This window comes from Choristoneura fumiferana, chromosome Z (genome assembly GCF_025370935.1).
Source record: "Choristoneura fumiferana chromosome Z, NRCan_CFum_1, whole genome shotgun sequence".
Classification (NCBI taxonomy): domain Eukaryota; kingdom Metazoa; phylum Arthropoda; class Insecta; order Lepidoptera; family Tortricidae; genus Choristoneura; species Choristoneura fumiferana.
Genome location: NC_133472.1, coordinates 27,065,952 through 27,082,396, shown reverse-complemented (window position 1 = coordinate 27,082,396; position 16,445 = coordinate 27,065,952). Strand labels below are relative to the sequence as shown.

At 35.7% G+C, this 16,445-nt stretch overlaps 1 protein-coding gene across 19 annotated transcripts in view; it reads right to left on the bottom strand.

The window, feature by feature from the left end:
• The window catches only part of LOC141432893 (coiled-coil domain-containing protein AGAP005037), a 185,049-nt gene that overhangs the window by 114,173 nt on the left and 54,431 nt on the right, over positions 1–16,445 (bottom strand). The window lies entirely within an intron of this gene.

Genomic DNA, 16,445 nt, shown 5'->3' with positions numbered 1-16,445 from the left:
TTGAAAACTTTACCTGCGAGGGGATGTTAGCGGAAGGGATGATGCAGTGTTAGCAGAGCCTTCTAAGCTCATAAAAAAAAAGTTACGCAATGTGAGGTCTAAAAAACATTTGTTCCGGCGCTTTTCAAATAACGACCTATTTATTTACTGGAAAATATGGGGATGAAAGTTCTTACGGAATTACAAACAAATTTACTATAAGTATATATCGGAACTATGTGTAGCAAAAATGCCGTTTTAATTATAATCCTACCATCCTAACTTACAATAAAGGACGTAAGGTGTCAAGAGTTCACTATGAAGAATTAGTCCTTTTGTGTTGGCAGGGAAGAATACACGTCGTTTTGCTAAAATGTGGCTACCCGCAAAATATTTATGTTTTACTAAAGAACATGGATGGATGGAAGAACAAAAAAAAATACTTTATATTTATAGAAATGTATTGAAATGGTTATTTTCAGTAAACCGTAGAAGTTTCTATGTGCTAATATTGGCAGAATAGGTATCCTAAGTAAATTAAATACTTCCCAAAGTTACTATTCCACGCGGACAAAGTCGCGAGCAAAAGCTAGTATTCTATAACTGAAAAATAAAACCGCGAGCGTGAAACTTACTAAGCTGCAGTTCTGGTTCCGTACTAGGCTACTGGCGTCATTAATGGTTAATATTTGGTTAATTTGTAATAGAATTAAAATATTATTTCGAAAACCTTTGAATTTTAAGTGGTAGCTACTAACCCACTGTTTTCGTTCTTATTACATGCGATTAGGGCATTGAGGTTGCATTAATAATCAGCGGACTAATTAGCAACTTCACGGCTAAATAAGCATTTTTTGCTCTATTTGTTCATGTTTCGAATTCCGCCACGTGTAATATTTAACTAACAGTTTGGCCCGTGTGCAGGGAGTGGTAGTACTCGCATCATTAGGCTATGGCTAGACTCGGGGGGCCAGCAGATGATGGTGTCGATCAACGAGCAGGTGACGTCGAGTGTGGCCGTGGAGTTTGCGGCGGACGTGTGGAGGCACGTCTGCCTGTCCTACCAGTCAGACTATGGCGCGTGGGCGCTTTACCTCGACTCACAACTTATTTTCTGCGAATCATCTAATAACGTAAGCCATATTTTATCAAGACATACTCTACAGCAGATTTATCAGACAGCCTATTATTTAACGCAAAGTGAAGAATGACATTAGAAAGTTAAGCACCTGGCTGCAGACTACGACATTCTCCTTGATTTTGCCCTCACAAAAAAGCCTAAATACCTGTGTCATGTGATTTAAGGCTAAAGTTAAATATATTTAGAAACAATTACTGCCGTGTCAAGTATCGACAGTAAAAATGCACACTTGCTCCTGACATGGATTGCACGGCGCAGTGGGTCCCGATGTACAAATATTTTTCGAATGGCTACCAGGCAGCCTGATCTTTTTCTTATTATTAGGGTTCTGTGCCTAAGTTGGCTTTTTTAGGACCACTTAGTTGTTCGTCCGTCCGTCCATCTGTCAAGACCCCTTTTTCAGGACCGTGTGAAGGTATCAAACTGATTTTAATGTCAAACACTCAAGTCTGCTACCCTTTGGAGCAGTTAAAAAAAAATAAACTTCTAAATCAGCGCAATCAAAAGACACAGTCATAAAAAAGGGGACTTCCTTACATCAAAATTTATAGGATACTTCCAGTTGTCGAAGAAACCTGAAATTTGGCTCTTATAGCATAACCAATAAGAAAAATCTAGAAAGGCGTTTTTTATATATGTTTGTCTATGTCAGTAACCATTTAACTTTACCCCACACCGTGTACATTTTGTTTAGGAGAAGGGCTCTGCAACACTGGATATTTATAGATACCTACATGTTTGTACGGAAACCTCGCTATACGGGTTCAACTCATTTAGGTACTGTTTTTTTTCAATGTTACTTAAAAAATAGAATCAGCACAGAAAAAGCAAGATACCGTCTAGTACTTATCATGCTAGTAGTTTAAAATTATTAGCAAGAAAGTATTTACGAGTTACTAATTGTATTTGTAAAGGTACCTTTAGGGCAGAAGTACCGTTTGTGGCTACTGTACCGTGTATGGCCATTTATTGTTTAAATATACGTTTGAAATAAATTTATAGTAATCAATCATTATAAACTTCATTCGTTACAGTATAAACTTTTGAAAACTCACTAAACATATTATTTTAAGACTATAACTTTTTATATATGACTGCAAATGTCAACTGGCCATAAACGGGCTTAAGGTGGTCAAAACCAGTACTTCTGCTCTACTTATAAAAAGTGGGTTATGTATTTTGAGGTCTGGAAATTCAAAAATTAATTTTATCTTTTTTTTCAGTTGCTCGGTTATATAGTCCCAGGGGGAGGAAGCTGGATTCTAGGATACGGGACATCGGAAAAGGGTAGAAGTTTAGAATTAACTTCTTACTATTAATTCGCAATTATAAACGAGTAAATAATGTTCTTAATATTTCAGGTTCTCCAAACGGATTGGACGGTGAAATATATGGCGCATCTATGATATTGTTGTCAACAATCGAACGGAACATTACTTTAAAAAGAGACCCTCGATATGGACAAAAAGCGTTTCGAAGGAACCGAATAAGAGGTGAAAATGAGCAAGATAATAAGTACATAGTTCTCGGTGATTTACAAGTTGAAGAGATACGCTATAGTTTACACGGAACTACAACGCCAGCTCCAATTAATAAAACGAAAAATTACGTCCTTTTCACGACGCCATATAGTTACATAGAACACGATGTTGGTATTGAACTAACATCAGAAAAACAGAAACATGTAAGTACATCGAGTGAAAAGGAGATTTTAGATATTCCAGTCACAGAAAGCTTGAGATCAAGTGAAAAAGACGCTGTAAGCTTTTGGAATTTAGTAACAAAGCACGACAGATTCAAAGTTCAATCCAAAAAAGAGTTGGCTGATAATGGAACGCAAGACTTACCTACTGTATTTGAATATGAAACACCACCGTTAACAACAGCTCCAAAAGGAGATTTTTCAGTTAGAATGTTGGAGAAACAGGAGAACATGAATTTAATCAACAGTAACAATATGATGTCTAATAAGCAATATGTGGATATTTTATCTGATGTAGAAAAACCTCCCCCGCCTCAAGATAAATCTAAAGTATACGGGCAATGGACAAGTTCAAAATTCGTAGGAAATGTTTTGAAATACTTAAAAAGTATCAACTTTTATCAAAATAGGGAGCAAAAGAAAGTACCACCAACTATTCCTCTCGTTAAAATTAGTGATACATATCCATACCAGTCCGAATTTAAACTTTCTAAGCTTAGACCACCACTAAGGTTTCATAGAAGAAATTTCGTGGAAAAACGCCGTGTACTTCAAAAAAGAGACATTAATCAACAAAAAACTAATTTACAAATAGTTGATAGTGATGTAAGAAATGATATACTGAAATCACACTCCGAAACACAACCTAAGAGTGTTGAAGTGACTAATAGAGGAGAAGCTAATCATGTAGCGAGAAAAAATATATCAAAAATTCCGAGAAACAATCTTTGGAATCAGAAGAAACATTTTATATTTCCAGAGAGTCGTTAAAAGAACCACCTGTGCAAGCAGCATCCAGTTTAAGTAGCAAGAAAGCATTGCCAGACCTTGAAAGACATAGGGGCAGCAATCTAATGACTATTCTTCCATTTTTGAAATCAGTAGAGTACTTCATTGATGATCATCAAAATAATCAAACTAAACGAACTAATGATAATGAAATGTATTCTAAAACTTTTGCTAATGCTAATAAATGGCACAATGTTAAATCTTACAGTAACGATTATACACCAAGGCGAATAGATCTAGATTTAGATGGAAAAAGCAATATTGAAGTTAAAATTGCTGAAGCTAACAAAAAACAACCTTCACCTAGAATTAAATATAAACATGACAGGCGTAAGTTAATACAAAATGCCGATGAAAATATTGCTAAAGGAAGAGCTCTAGCTGAAAAAATGACTGACCTAGCCAATGAAAATAAACAATCAGTATCTGCGCTGAAATTCAATCATGGTTTTTTACCAGGTCATGAGAAAAAAAAGAAAATAAGCAATAAATTTGGTGCTTCCACTAAAACAGCATCCAAACACCATAAAATGAACAGTAACGGTAATTTTAATAAACAAGTTAAATTAGGAAATGCCTTAAATGAGCGATATATAATTGGTCAAAAAAAGGAACAAAGTATACAAAGTTTCATAGGAGGAGATGACAAAATACCTGATATCAATAAGTACCGATCAGATCTAGACAACGAATATGACAATGTTCCATCATCTCTAGGTCCGAAAGTATGCAAAAGCAACGCACTAAACGATCGTGTATTATACATCCAACAAGATGGAAGTATCGATATGACTCACATTTTATCACCAGTACGAAAGAAAAATAACGGAGTGGAATTCATTTCACAAAACTATAGACGATGTTCAATGCACGACTCTCCCTTTGAAAAGAGCCCATATTTGCTAATTGATTGGAACAGAACTCCAGTTAAGTTGTTTGGAGGTGCTTATCCCAGAAAAACCAGAGATTTGTGCGGTTTTTTTTAATTTTTTAATACTTGTTTGCAAAGCCTACAATTTGAATAAAATTTTAATTTAGTAGCGTTTTTATTTCATTCTCATTTTCCCTTATTTCATCGCCTGCGCTGTGGAAACTGTTTATGATAGAACAAAAAAAAATGTTCTACGGTATTAAAGAATATATTAATCTCTACAAAAAACTTCACGATACCATATAACTACTTTTTTACATTTTAAAAGTTGACAGAAATGCCGACTAAAATCAGACCATGTTATCCATACCTTTATATTAGGTAATCCTTATCCAAATAAATAATTTTATATTCAAGACGGTTTTAATACCTGTAGATTACATTTTGAATTATTCAAATCGGATATTCCATTCAAAAGATATTACGAAATTAAAAATATCAATCTAACCATAAATGCATTTACTCTACGTTGACGCGCCCCGGCTTCGCGCAGGGTAGTTTTTGTGGGAAATGGAGTTGAAAAATGTGTGTGAAGTGCCCTTAATAAAAGACCTTTTTAGAGTTCTGTGCCCAAAGGATAACAAAAACGGGCCCTATTACTAAGACTCCACTGTCCGTATGTCTGTACGTTACTAGGCTGTATCTCATGCATGAACCGTGATAGCTAGACAGTTGAAATTTTCACAGATGATGTATTTCTGTAGCCGCTATAACAACAAGTACTAAAAACAGAATAAATAAATATTTAAGGGGGGCTCACATACAATTAACGTGATTTTTTGCCCTTTGTTGCTAATGTCTACTGTTGTATAGGTACGTAACCTTTCGTGCGGGAGTCCGACTCGCACTTGGCCATTTTTATTTTTATTTTGCCCGTGCGAAGCCGGCGCGGGTCGCTAGTTGTTTATATGTAGAGATTTTGATCGGGTTCGATTCCCGGTTATGTATGAGTTAAAAAAAAAAAATGCCATTTTTATTTAAAAAGAATCATAAAATATTTTCACCTTAGCCTTCGAATGACGTGTACAAGCTTGACCATTTTTTTATTTTTAATAAACGAGATCTTTAAGAGAAAAATCTAACTTAGACATTAAGTAAAACGTGCAGAGATAACGTGTATGTAGGTACATATACCTACCCAAGAAAGCAAGCAATTTGTAAGTATTATTTTTAAGAAAAGTTTTAATACATGTTAAATACTTTATTCAATATTAAAACCATCTTTCAGTTAAGTATTTGCATATCATAAATTTCACCATAAATTTACTTAACAACGTAATATCCGCAACAGCTGGGCTACTAAGAAACTCGAAACTCGAAGGTCGTGTCGTGCGGTCCCTCTGACACTTATACTACGAGAGCGAGAGGGACCGCACGACACGAACTTCGAGTTTCGAGTTGCGTAGTAGCCCTGCTGGCTTCGTCAACAAAACAACGTTAAATAAGTAACGTAAACGTTATATTATTAAGTTTTTTAAGCGCACTTGATTTGATTTTTTTCGTAGTTACTCAACAGCTTGAAATAAAGATAACATTAATTTTTTGTAAGTAGCTATTCTGGCAAAGTAATAAAATTCACGTTAATCTGATGGAACTTTGAAAGTGTCTAATAAATAGAGTTCAAACTCGTGGAAATAATAGTACCAGTTTTGCGGTAAAATACGAGCAAGTGTAAAATATTCCTACCAGCTGACTTGTTACACATAACAACTATAAATAAACGATCACGAAACTTCGGCAAACGGCATCTAGCTATAAAGAAAGCAGGTAGCCATGTCTTAAATGCCCTCGTGCCATATTTGACCTTTCTTATTTGATCAAGTTCTTGTGATAGGGTTTAGAAGAAACTGTTCAAGATCAACTACCTATATTTTACGCACGATATTACTTAATGTCTGTCAATCCGAACCAAATCACCATACAATATGTAAGGTGACCCGTAGCTATTGTAGCTGGGGGAATATTGTTCGCCATGTTCATGTGTGTTGTGTGAAGACAGTCTTCTGGCGAACACAACGTAAAACGGCCGAGAAGAACATGGCGTCGTAAGGACGCCATCAGACGGCTCAGATACAATATCCCCGCAGCTACTATAATAGCCCTGGGTCACCTTACATAATAATTAAACTTCGCAGAGCATAGTTCAGTGATTAACTCACAGTAATAAATAATAAATAACTATTAGGAAAAATAGAAATGTCACACAAGCTAAAGCGAAGCATCCATATGGCTAAAACTCGAGTTGAACATTCATAAAATGGGTTATTGCAGGAGTTTATAGTTATAACGTATAAAATTTAATATTTAACTAAGCATACTTAACAATAACTCAATATAACTTTATTAAATAACATTAATACACGTACGCACAAGCACAATTATAATATAAACATAATAATTTAATAAAATCTTCGAAATCGAAAACACAATTTTTTTATAGAACGTTTTCACTACTAATGCTCTTTAGCCTTTAGGCAGACCTACCTACTTCAATGTGGCCCTCACGAAGTAGGAGTAACCGTGTAGTTAATCCCGAGCAAGGCAGTAAAAAATTAATGTATTTTTTTAATTTACTTACCTACTTAGAGTGCATGACTTTGTTAGGCAACACGAAGATTGCTAAGAAAATGATCTGTATTATGCAGCAAGAAGTAACTGCCATTGCATACATTGTAAGCTGAATGCAAATATTAATTAAATAAATATAAAAAATATATACGAGAACGTAAAACAAAAATGACATAAAACTGCTAAATAAAACCATGAATGTACGTTGGTATAATTCAATCGAAAAATTAGTGATTGTACGAGTATGTGGAATATTTTCTATAGTAAAATATTTCGCATTTCTTCCGCAAAGATGGCAGCACCAATTTGACATTTAGGGGCTGTTTCACCATCCATTGATTAGCGGTAACCGACGGTTAAATGTGATGCCATCTCCGTCTATTCTAACAAAACAAATAGAGACGGCATCACACCTAACCGCCAGTTAACGCTAATCAATGGATGGTGAAACAGCACCTTAATGTTTTAGATTCTCCCGCGTACTGGGAATGGGCCATCTCACTCAGCGACGCGACGAAGAGCTTAATATCATTCGCAACGCAATGCATTTTTTGAGTGTACAAAAGTGTGTTTAGTAATACTTTTTATCGTTAGTTGAATGAAACTGATTAGAGATGAGGATTAAAAAAACCCGACCAAGTGCGGGTCAGACACGCGATGTGAGCCAGTGCGGCGCGGGGTAATTTTAGATTGGTTATTAACATGGACAGGCATAAAAAATCAAGATTTTCAGACTTATTGGTTGTGCTAGAAAAGCTACCTCCCTAGCAAATTACAAGTGTCTGGGACAACTGGAAGTACCCTGTAGGTTTTGATTCCCCGGCAATTTGTGCAGAAGCACCTTTTTTAATGACTGCATCTTATGATTGCATTGAATTTAAGTACTGCTCCAAGGGCATTGATAAAAAGAGGTCTGGACAGGCACCAAACAAGACAAGACATTACCGAGCTGCAGAACCCTAAAAATAAAACATAAAGTTTGGAAGTCGCGAAAGCTTTTATTATTTTCTTGATTCTATTACCTATTTATTGAACTTAAATTACGGAATGTACATTCAGTTTTCATGAAAGCGTATTGTTGTGTTGTTGAAATTTGACATGAAATCAAACAAAACGCGAAATATGTATGTATAAGTTGGTAAGTAGGTAGGTACCTACTATTTGAAATTCACTGACACATGCATCAATGATATAGAATTGTACTTTTATTTGTAGGTACTTTCGCATTCGATGTACAGTATAGTTTTCAGCTCAATAATTAAGCCATAAACACCCTCGGACTTTCTTAGCTGCCCGACGTGAAGCTATGGGGGCTAACCACTCCGGGCTCATTTATATATCTTTAGCCCTCGTTATAAAATATACTATTGAGTAAATACGAGAGACAAAAAGGCGGCAACCTTGGTTTTCGCAGGAATTACTAAGGCTGGAAACAGTGCTAGCGTAGCTATGCAAGTCTATGAATGCGCACACAGCTACGCTGACGGTACGCTCGTGATTTGGTGCGCGCGTACGGTCGGTCGAACCGTCGGTCCGGCTCGTCGGTCGCACGGCGTCGGTCGACCGACGAGCTATGAGATTGTATGAATGTGTTCAGTGCTTCGCTGACGGAGCGACCGACCTGTGAACTGTACACACGCGTCCAGTTCGCCGTCAGCGTAGCACTGAATGAATTTTCGCAACCGACGGTCAGCGCTGTAGCAGTAAAGTATATGTTGGTCAGACAGGTCGCAGTTTTAATGATAGATTTAAAGAGCATGTTTCGGCATATAGGAATGAGCATCTTGATAAGTCGAATTTTGCCAAACATTTGTTGGAACTAAATCATTCTTTATCGGACTCAGATTCGTATGAAGAGTTACATTATTGTGGCAAGGGGTTTCGTCTCGATGTTTTAGAATGCATGGAGATAATTAGATACAACAGTATGGGGTCTATTATTAATGAGCAGGTAAATTTAGTTTCATATCCCTTGCTACGGCTTGGATCTAATTTCAGCAATGGTAGTTAATAAAACATGCCTTGACAGTAAATAAATAAAAATCAAGGTAGTTTTGAAGGACGGTTAAAAAATAATTAAAAAATTGTGGGTAGTTTTGTTTTGTTTCATAAAACATATGTGGGTACTTGGGGATTTACAGTGACAAATTAAAACGGTGGTTGTGGTTCGTTAATCTAACAACTGGTAGCATGGTGTACGGTTGTGTCACTCTGAAGATGAGCTCTGGTTGAGTTCGAAACGCGTCAGTGTAGTGTGGTGGTGGTGATAGATGGGTTTGTGTGATTTGTGTGTGTTCTTACAGTGTGGAGGTGGAGGAACTGCATGAACACGCATATTTTGCATAAGCTTAGCTATCGTAAGGTCGCGGGTGAGCAAGGAAATTCTTTTAGTTCATTGATATGGACCTCCGCAAAGTAACGCCTGATTCAATAAATTATATTTGATGATATTTAAATTATAAATAATAAACAGGTAAACGTTATAGAACAAGTTTCTTGCATTTATCGCATTAAACTACTTTAATTAGTTTGAAGACATCGAACTGGTAATCCATTTATAACGAAGACGGTCCAAATTTGTTATATAATATGTAAAACAAGTTATGCGCGAAATTCTTCAACGTGCTAATGATGTTGTGTAAATGTCGGCGGCCGATCGTAAAATCCGCCAGATCACGAAATTCCTAGGCATATCGTGAAACGCCGCCATTTCATGATATGCCTAAACGTTGGCCAGGCATATCACGATGTGCCTGAGAAATAATACGGCAGATCGATTAGAGCAACGCATTCGTCGATATTCCTAGCTCTATACCGGGCACATCGTAAAATAGTTTCTATTTGGCCACTGGTGGCGCTGCGTATGCAATGGCGGCCGTGACCAGCTGACCGCCGTGTTTGTTTAGCGCGTGAAAATGTCGGCGTCGCAAACAAAATGATCTTTAAACCGAAAATAGTGATTGAATTCAAAATAGAAGTGCAAAAGAAGCTTTTGAACATCAGCTCCGTTCTTTTTATGTGAATCAAACGGATTCTGTGCACAATGTGAAAAAACCGTGGACGTCTGCCGTATTTTAGAGGTTAGAATTTTGTTGGTAAATAAAGTATTCACTAGTTGTTATTTATTTATATAGAAAAATTTTAGGTACGACGAGCGAAGCGAGGAGTGGTTAGTATTAATTGTGATTACGACGCACGAGCCGAGCGAGCGAAGCGAGCGTGCCGCGGCAGCGGCCGGCGAAGGGCCAGAACCGATATGGCGGCGTTTCATGATATGCCTAGGAATTTCATGATCTGCCTGAACTGGCCAAATCATGAAATGGCGGCGCTTCATGATATGCCTAGGAATTTCATGATCTGCCTAAACTTCACTAGGCAAATCGCTAAACGGTGAGTTATCAACGATATGGCGGATGTCCCTTAGCCAATTCATGAAATGGCGGCATTTCACGATATGCCTAGGAATTTCGTGATCTGGCGGATTTTACGATCGGCCGCCGACATAAATATTATTAATAATAAACAACATTTTAATATAATGCAATAGTATAAATATTTTAAACAGATAAGTTTGAGAAGTTACTAACGTTAGTAAGGTAACCGAGTGCTCAACACGCTCACGCCCAATAGATGCTGATGATGTTGCTGACATAAAATCAAAGCTGGCAACTATTGGGACAGCGATAGAGCACTCATCATAAGATTATATTACTAAAACAATATTATATTATATTAAATAAATCTAGTGGTAGACCTTTATTAATAATATACGGTTTAATAGCTACTAAGTACTGCTATATAAATACTATGTACCTTCTTATACTAAAATTAATAAGTGCTATTTAAGAGAAGTTTCCCTGCCGGCCGCGAGGCCGCATTAGGTATTCGTTTGGGATATTGCTGTCTTTATCGCTCGTGACATATGCGCTCGCAGCCGTCCCCCCCATGCCTTCCGCAACGACGTCCGTAATTTATATCGAGATAGCTGTAGGCTTTTCAAGATTTGGGCGGTTGAATTTTGGGTTTCGTTGTCCTCATATTATATGAAAATTATAGAACAGAAATGAATGATATTTTACAATCTATGTATAGCTTGAGGTATCTAGGTTGGCAACGCATCTGCAATCGCCCTGGTGTTGCAGGTGTCTATGGGTGGTGGTGATCTCTTATCATCAGGAGACCCACTTGCTCGTTTGCCATCCAGTTGAATAAAAAAAAGAAGATATTTATTATATTTTCTATGCCTGTGGTTTTTTCGATTTTTGTAAAAATGCTTTATTAGTCTGTAATTCTCGTAAAAAGTTGACATCTTTTTTTTCGTCAACTTTTGAGCTCCTGTAATTTTGATATTACACATTTATATGAAAATCTGAAAACCACAGGCATAGATAATTACGTCTAGTTCATACTTACAAAATTTCATCTATTTCTGTTGCCTAGTTTTCAAATGTGACCGGGACTACGTTTGTGTGGAGAATGGAACGAAGAGACTTCTCTTAAGTGTACATATTTATTTGAATAATGATTTGCGGATTGCCGGTAGCTGTACGTAAGGACCATGGGCGTACGCAGGGTTCAGTGGAGGGCAGCTGCCCCCCCCCTCTGGAAATTTAATGTCCTACAATATATTATGCCCCGTTTACCTATGAAGCAGGATCCCTTGCGGGTGTTTGCCCTACACACTACATATACCTTGTGTTTCATGTAGGGCTTCTCTTGGAGTTGTGTTCTTCATTTATTAATTTTCGATTGAAGACTCTACAGGTTATTATTACATTAATACGAGTATAACCGTGGTAGGTACATAAATATTATGATTGCAGGATTTATCACAATATTATTATTTTAAAGTATGTGAACAGGTACACCTACATACTTTATTCTATTACAATTATTTCCTATAAACCACTAGAGCAAAAGTGAAAGCAAGAAGTTTTTGTACTTTTTTGAGAAGATACCTACAACATCCGAACCAAAATAGGGTCGAGTCATGTTTACGAGTATGTACGAGAAAAATGAAAAAATATTTAGTTGTGTCAAGAAAAAAAGTATTATTTCAACTTATTTATATATAATAATATTACAAAGTTTATTCTCTTTTCCTGAAGTTATATATACCCAAAGGTAAAAAAGCAGCTTGATTAAGTATGATTCACCTTATTAAGATTTATTAAAAAAAATAGACTTAGTATGCACCGTTTTCTTATATCAATAATCAAAATTACGTAAAAAAAATCTTCTCAAAGGTAGTTATTAGGTAGTTATAATTCGTGTCGGAGCAGAGTTTAATTTATGATGCTGTGAAACTACACCAAACGCTTGCTATACGTTATGCCTATCCAATTTATTAAAAGTGTAAACAAACCAATTTCATCAAAATTCTTGTATAAACACTCACTGGATCGAATCAATAACACATTTATCTATAATTCGTGTCTTTTAACTAGATGTCTTTTAACCACTTTTTTCACCAAAATTCACTTGATTTCAATGTTTATTTCTCATTTGAAAAATCTTTGTCAAAATCTGACGTTATTTCTTGATTAAAACGTGTGTTTAATCTGTAGTAGCATAGACTAGCGTAGAGATGGTGGAAAATTCGACATTTTAAAAATAGATTAATGCGCGGATGAATAAGCGATTTTTATTTACTTACCCTAAAATTAAAAAATAGTTACTGCTTTTATAATTGAATAAACAGTATTTGGAATGAAACCAAGTATTGTAAATAATAAAAAAGACTTTGATCTATTCAATTAATAAATTAATCGATTTACTGAACAGATTAATTATTTTGCAATAGGTTCTAGGTTTTCACATCATTGAACGTCTGTGGTCGGATAAATACGTCTTTGTTTACACTTTCATCAATTGGATCGAAATACATATAGTATGAGTTATGATGAAATTGAAATTTTTTCTCAGTTATCCAAACGCCGGGGAGCATTCCTCCTAAATTAAAGTTTTTTATTTATATCAAAACAACATTATGGCGTAATTTCAGGATTCTTATAGCAATGATAGTAGGGGTGAGTACTGCTTTACATAAATACATATTATATGAACATACAATAGCATAATCATTTTGAAAATGAAACAAAGATTATGAAATTTGGAGCAATATCGGTGCAAAGTAGCCTCATTTTACGGTACATACTAATTCTGTGCGAGCGAAGCCGCGGGCAAAAGCTAGTTCGAAATAAACCCCGGATCCTTTAGCTGACAGCGTTATTTTAAATAAATGCAAAAAAAATAATGTTGTAATTTTACACGCCGGGTCACATTTTGGAAGCCAGACTGTCTAACGATTTCATTATGTTACGTATATATATTTGTGACCTACTGAACTATAAATCTAGTATAAGGTAAGGCGTGAACAAAACAACTTACCTTCCGTCTGGTGTAAAGTAGCTACTTATAGACTTCCGAGTATTCATTATGACAAATTAATTAATCAAAATATTCATTTAATGGAATCCATTGAAATCATTGAATATTATACGTGCTTTACAAATTTGAAGGAAACATTTTATAATTCAGTTAAGAAAAGTTAGGTATAGTATACTTCACTATGTAAGTCACCTGCTTATGACGACACGGAATAAGTTAAAACTGTTTAAAAAGCGGAAAGTTCCTACCTGAGATTATAATGAAGTACAGTTTTTTTTACCTGATATTTACATACATCCTGATTTTATTGTTAGTAGGTACTCAATTTAATTAATTTTCTTTATAGCCACTTAAGATATAGAGTACTAACTTAACCGACTTTCTCACTATATTGACTTATCCAGCACACTTAGAAGCAAACTGGTAAACCACTTAACGAAGATTTACGTTCTACTATATAATATGTTCTGTTTGTTAAGCATGAAGTAACAAATGTGATGTTTGGTTACGTTACCTAATACGCGCTCGCGATCCGTGAAATAACCAGGCGCTGTTAGCAGCCTATAACAATATAATTACCATAGAAGTATCACAAGTAATGCAAATACTTAATAGAATAGTTGTCTACAATTCTACATCATTTTTAATAGACCGACAATCTTCCGGCTAGTGAATGGTGTCATTCACTTCTTTCCTAAATAAATAAAGTAAATAAATTATTTTTGTTCCACCTTTCCCGTTCACATTCCGACTTGGCTTACTCATTCTTAAGAATATTACAAAAAAAATGTGTTATTTACATGCTTTTATGAGTTTCAGTACTTACTCTTTATATCATTTATTTGTATGAGGCATGCTGTGGCATTGACACGAAACTTAGCAAATATGCTTTGAGTTTTGATGACACTACCATCGAGCTGTTCTGATGACCAGTCCAGTCATCGAACAGATCGGGCCAGTCTCAGTCGCACACAAGTGCCTGCTAAAATATTTTGAATAATTATTAAAACAGCTTGTACGATATAGTTAGCAAAAAGTTTACTCAAATCCATTTCAACGACAATGACAACATTTCATTTTATATATATACGATTCGAAAGCATGTTGCTTCCTGAACACTATGGTATATTTATGAAAAAAAATATGTCGCTTAATATAAAAAATAAATAAAAAAAAATATGTCTTAATTCTACCAGTTCTACGACACAATAAATGAAAATGCCTTTGCCTTTTGCCAAAGAAAAAATAAGCTATCATAATTTTGTATTTGACATTGTCATTGTTTACTATGACAGGGTGTAACGTACAGAAGTAAAATTAAAAGATTATTAAATTTACTACCAGCTGCTATGGACAAACCCGTATGGAAAATGACCTACTCTTGGCAGCGCGAAAACCGCCGGAAATCTTCGCAATAATATCTTTGGTCCTTTTGCCGTGCCAAACAGTCAAATGTTTACTATCGTTGCCCAAAACCGTATGGCCAAGTGTCTTATTTATATTATATATCTACAATTCAGTATCGGTATCCCTTATCACAGGCCAAACCGTCGTAAAAATCTTTTACTTTTGATCAAATATATTATTTGAACCAAATTTGGACAAACAATACACTACGTATGTACACCACAGACTAGTTTAAAAACCGGCCAAGAGCGTGTCGGACACGCCCAAAATAGGGTTCCGTAGCCATTACGAAAAAATTAAGTAATATTTTTCTAAGGATTTCGTATTTATACGGAATCTTCGAAGTTTAGGTATAATTCTCAAGCAAACTTAGCCGTTATAGTTTTCCTTGTAAGTTTGATATACTTACTACCATTCTGATTTTTTTCAAATTTTTCCATCCACCGGTTTAGATTTTAGAGGGGGGGGGGACGCTCGACTTTTATGAAAATTTGCACTTTAAAGTTGAATATTTCGCAAACACATCACTGAATCGAAAAATCGTCTGAGCAAACCCCTAATGGGTTTAAAAGACGTATTCAACGATACCCCACACTACAGGGTTGGATGAGAAAAAAAACCCCCCACTTTACGTCTATGGGAGAGGTACAGTAAAAAAAAATGTTTTTTGTATTTTGATTGTACCATTTTGTCGGCATAGTTTACATATATATCCTTGCAAAATTACAGCTTTCTAGCATTGATGATAGTCCCTGAGCAAAGCCGCGGACGGACAGACAGACAGACAGACAGACCTGGCGAAACTAAAAGGGTTCCGTTTTTGCCATTTTGGCTCCGGAACCCTAAAATATGACAACGTTAGATGTCAGCTCACGAAAAAAAAAATTTTTCGGTCAAGATAATACAAAAGTACTTAAACCTATTCTAACGTAGAACTGGAGTTAATACGCCGTTTTAGAATAAGTGAATAATAATAAATTAATAATATATTAAATGCAAGCCCTGGGCCTTTTTCTCAAAGTTACAAGTCTAATAATATATGTGTTTTGTCTCTTAAATTGAATGAGTAAATGAGACAAAACACTAATATGATTAAAAAAATATCAGCGTATAGTCTTTTCACACCAAGTCCAGAGAACCAATAAAATAAATGGCTCAAAAAATTAAATGTTATCTTCCACCATCGAGCTTAGCTCCCTTTTTCACGTTCAATGTTTAGCACTACTTATTACTTATTCTGTGGTTTAGCTGAGATATGTGTCTCACGATCTACCTATAAAATGGAAACTTGGGAGTGTTTTATTGCACCAGTATGCGATGGAATTGACAGCGCAACATTTCACAAGTCCCATGATTAGAATATAGCTTGTTTCTTATTTCTCACACGTTCATTTTCTCCGGGTACTTTCTAAGTTTACATGTTTTACAAAGCGTTTAGCTCTCGCTATCTTTGGTATATTCGTCCCAAAAATAGGATGAATCCAATTTAAACAAACGGCCAAGTGTGTATCTGGCCACACACAGTAGGGTTTCGCACA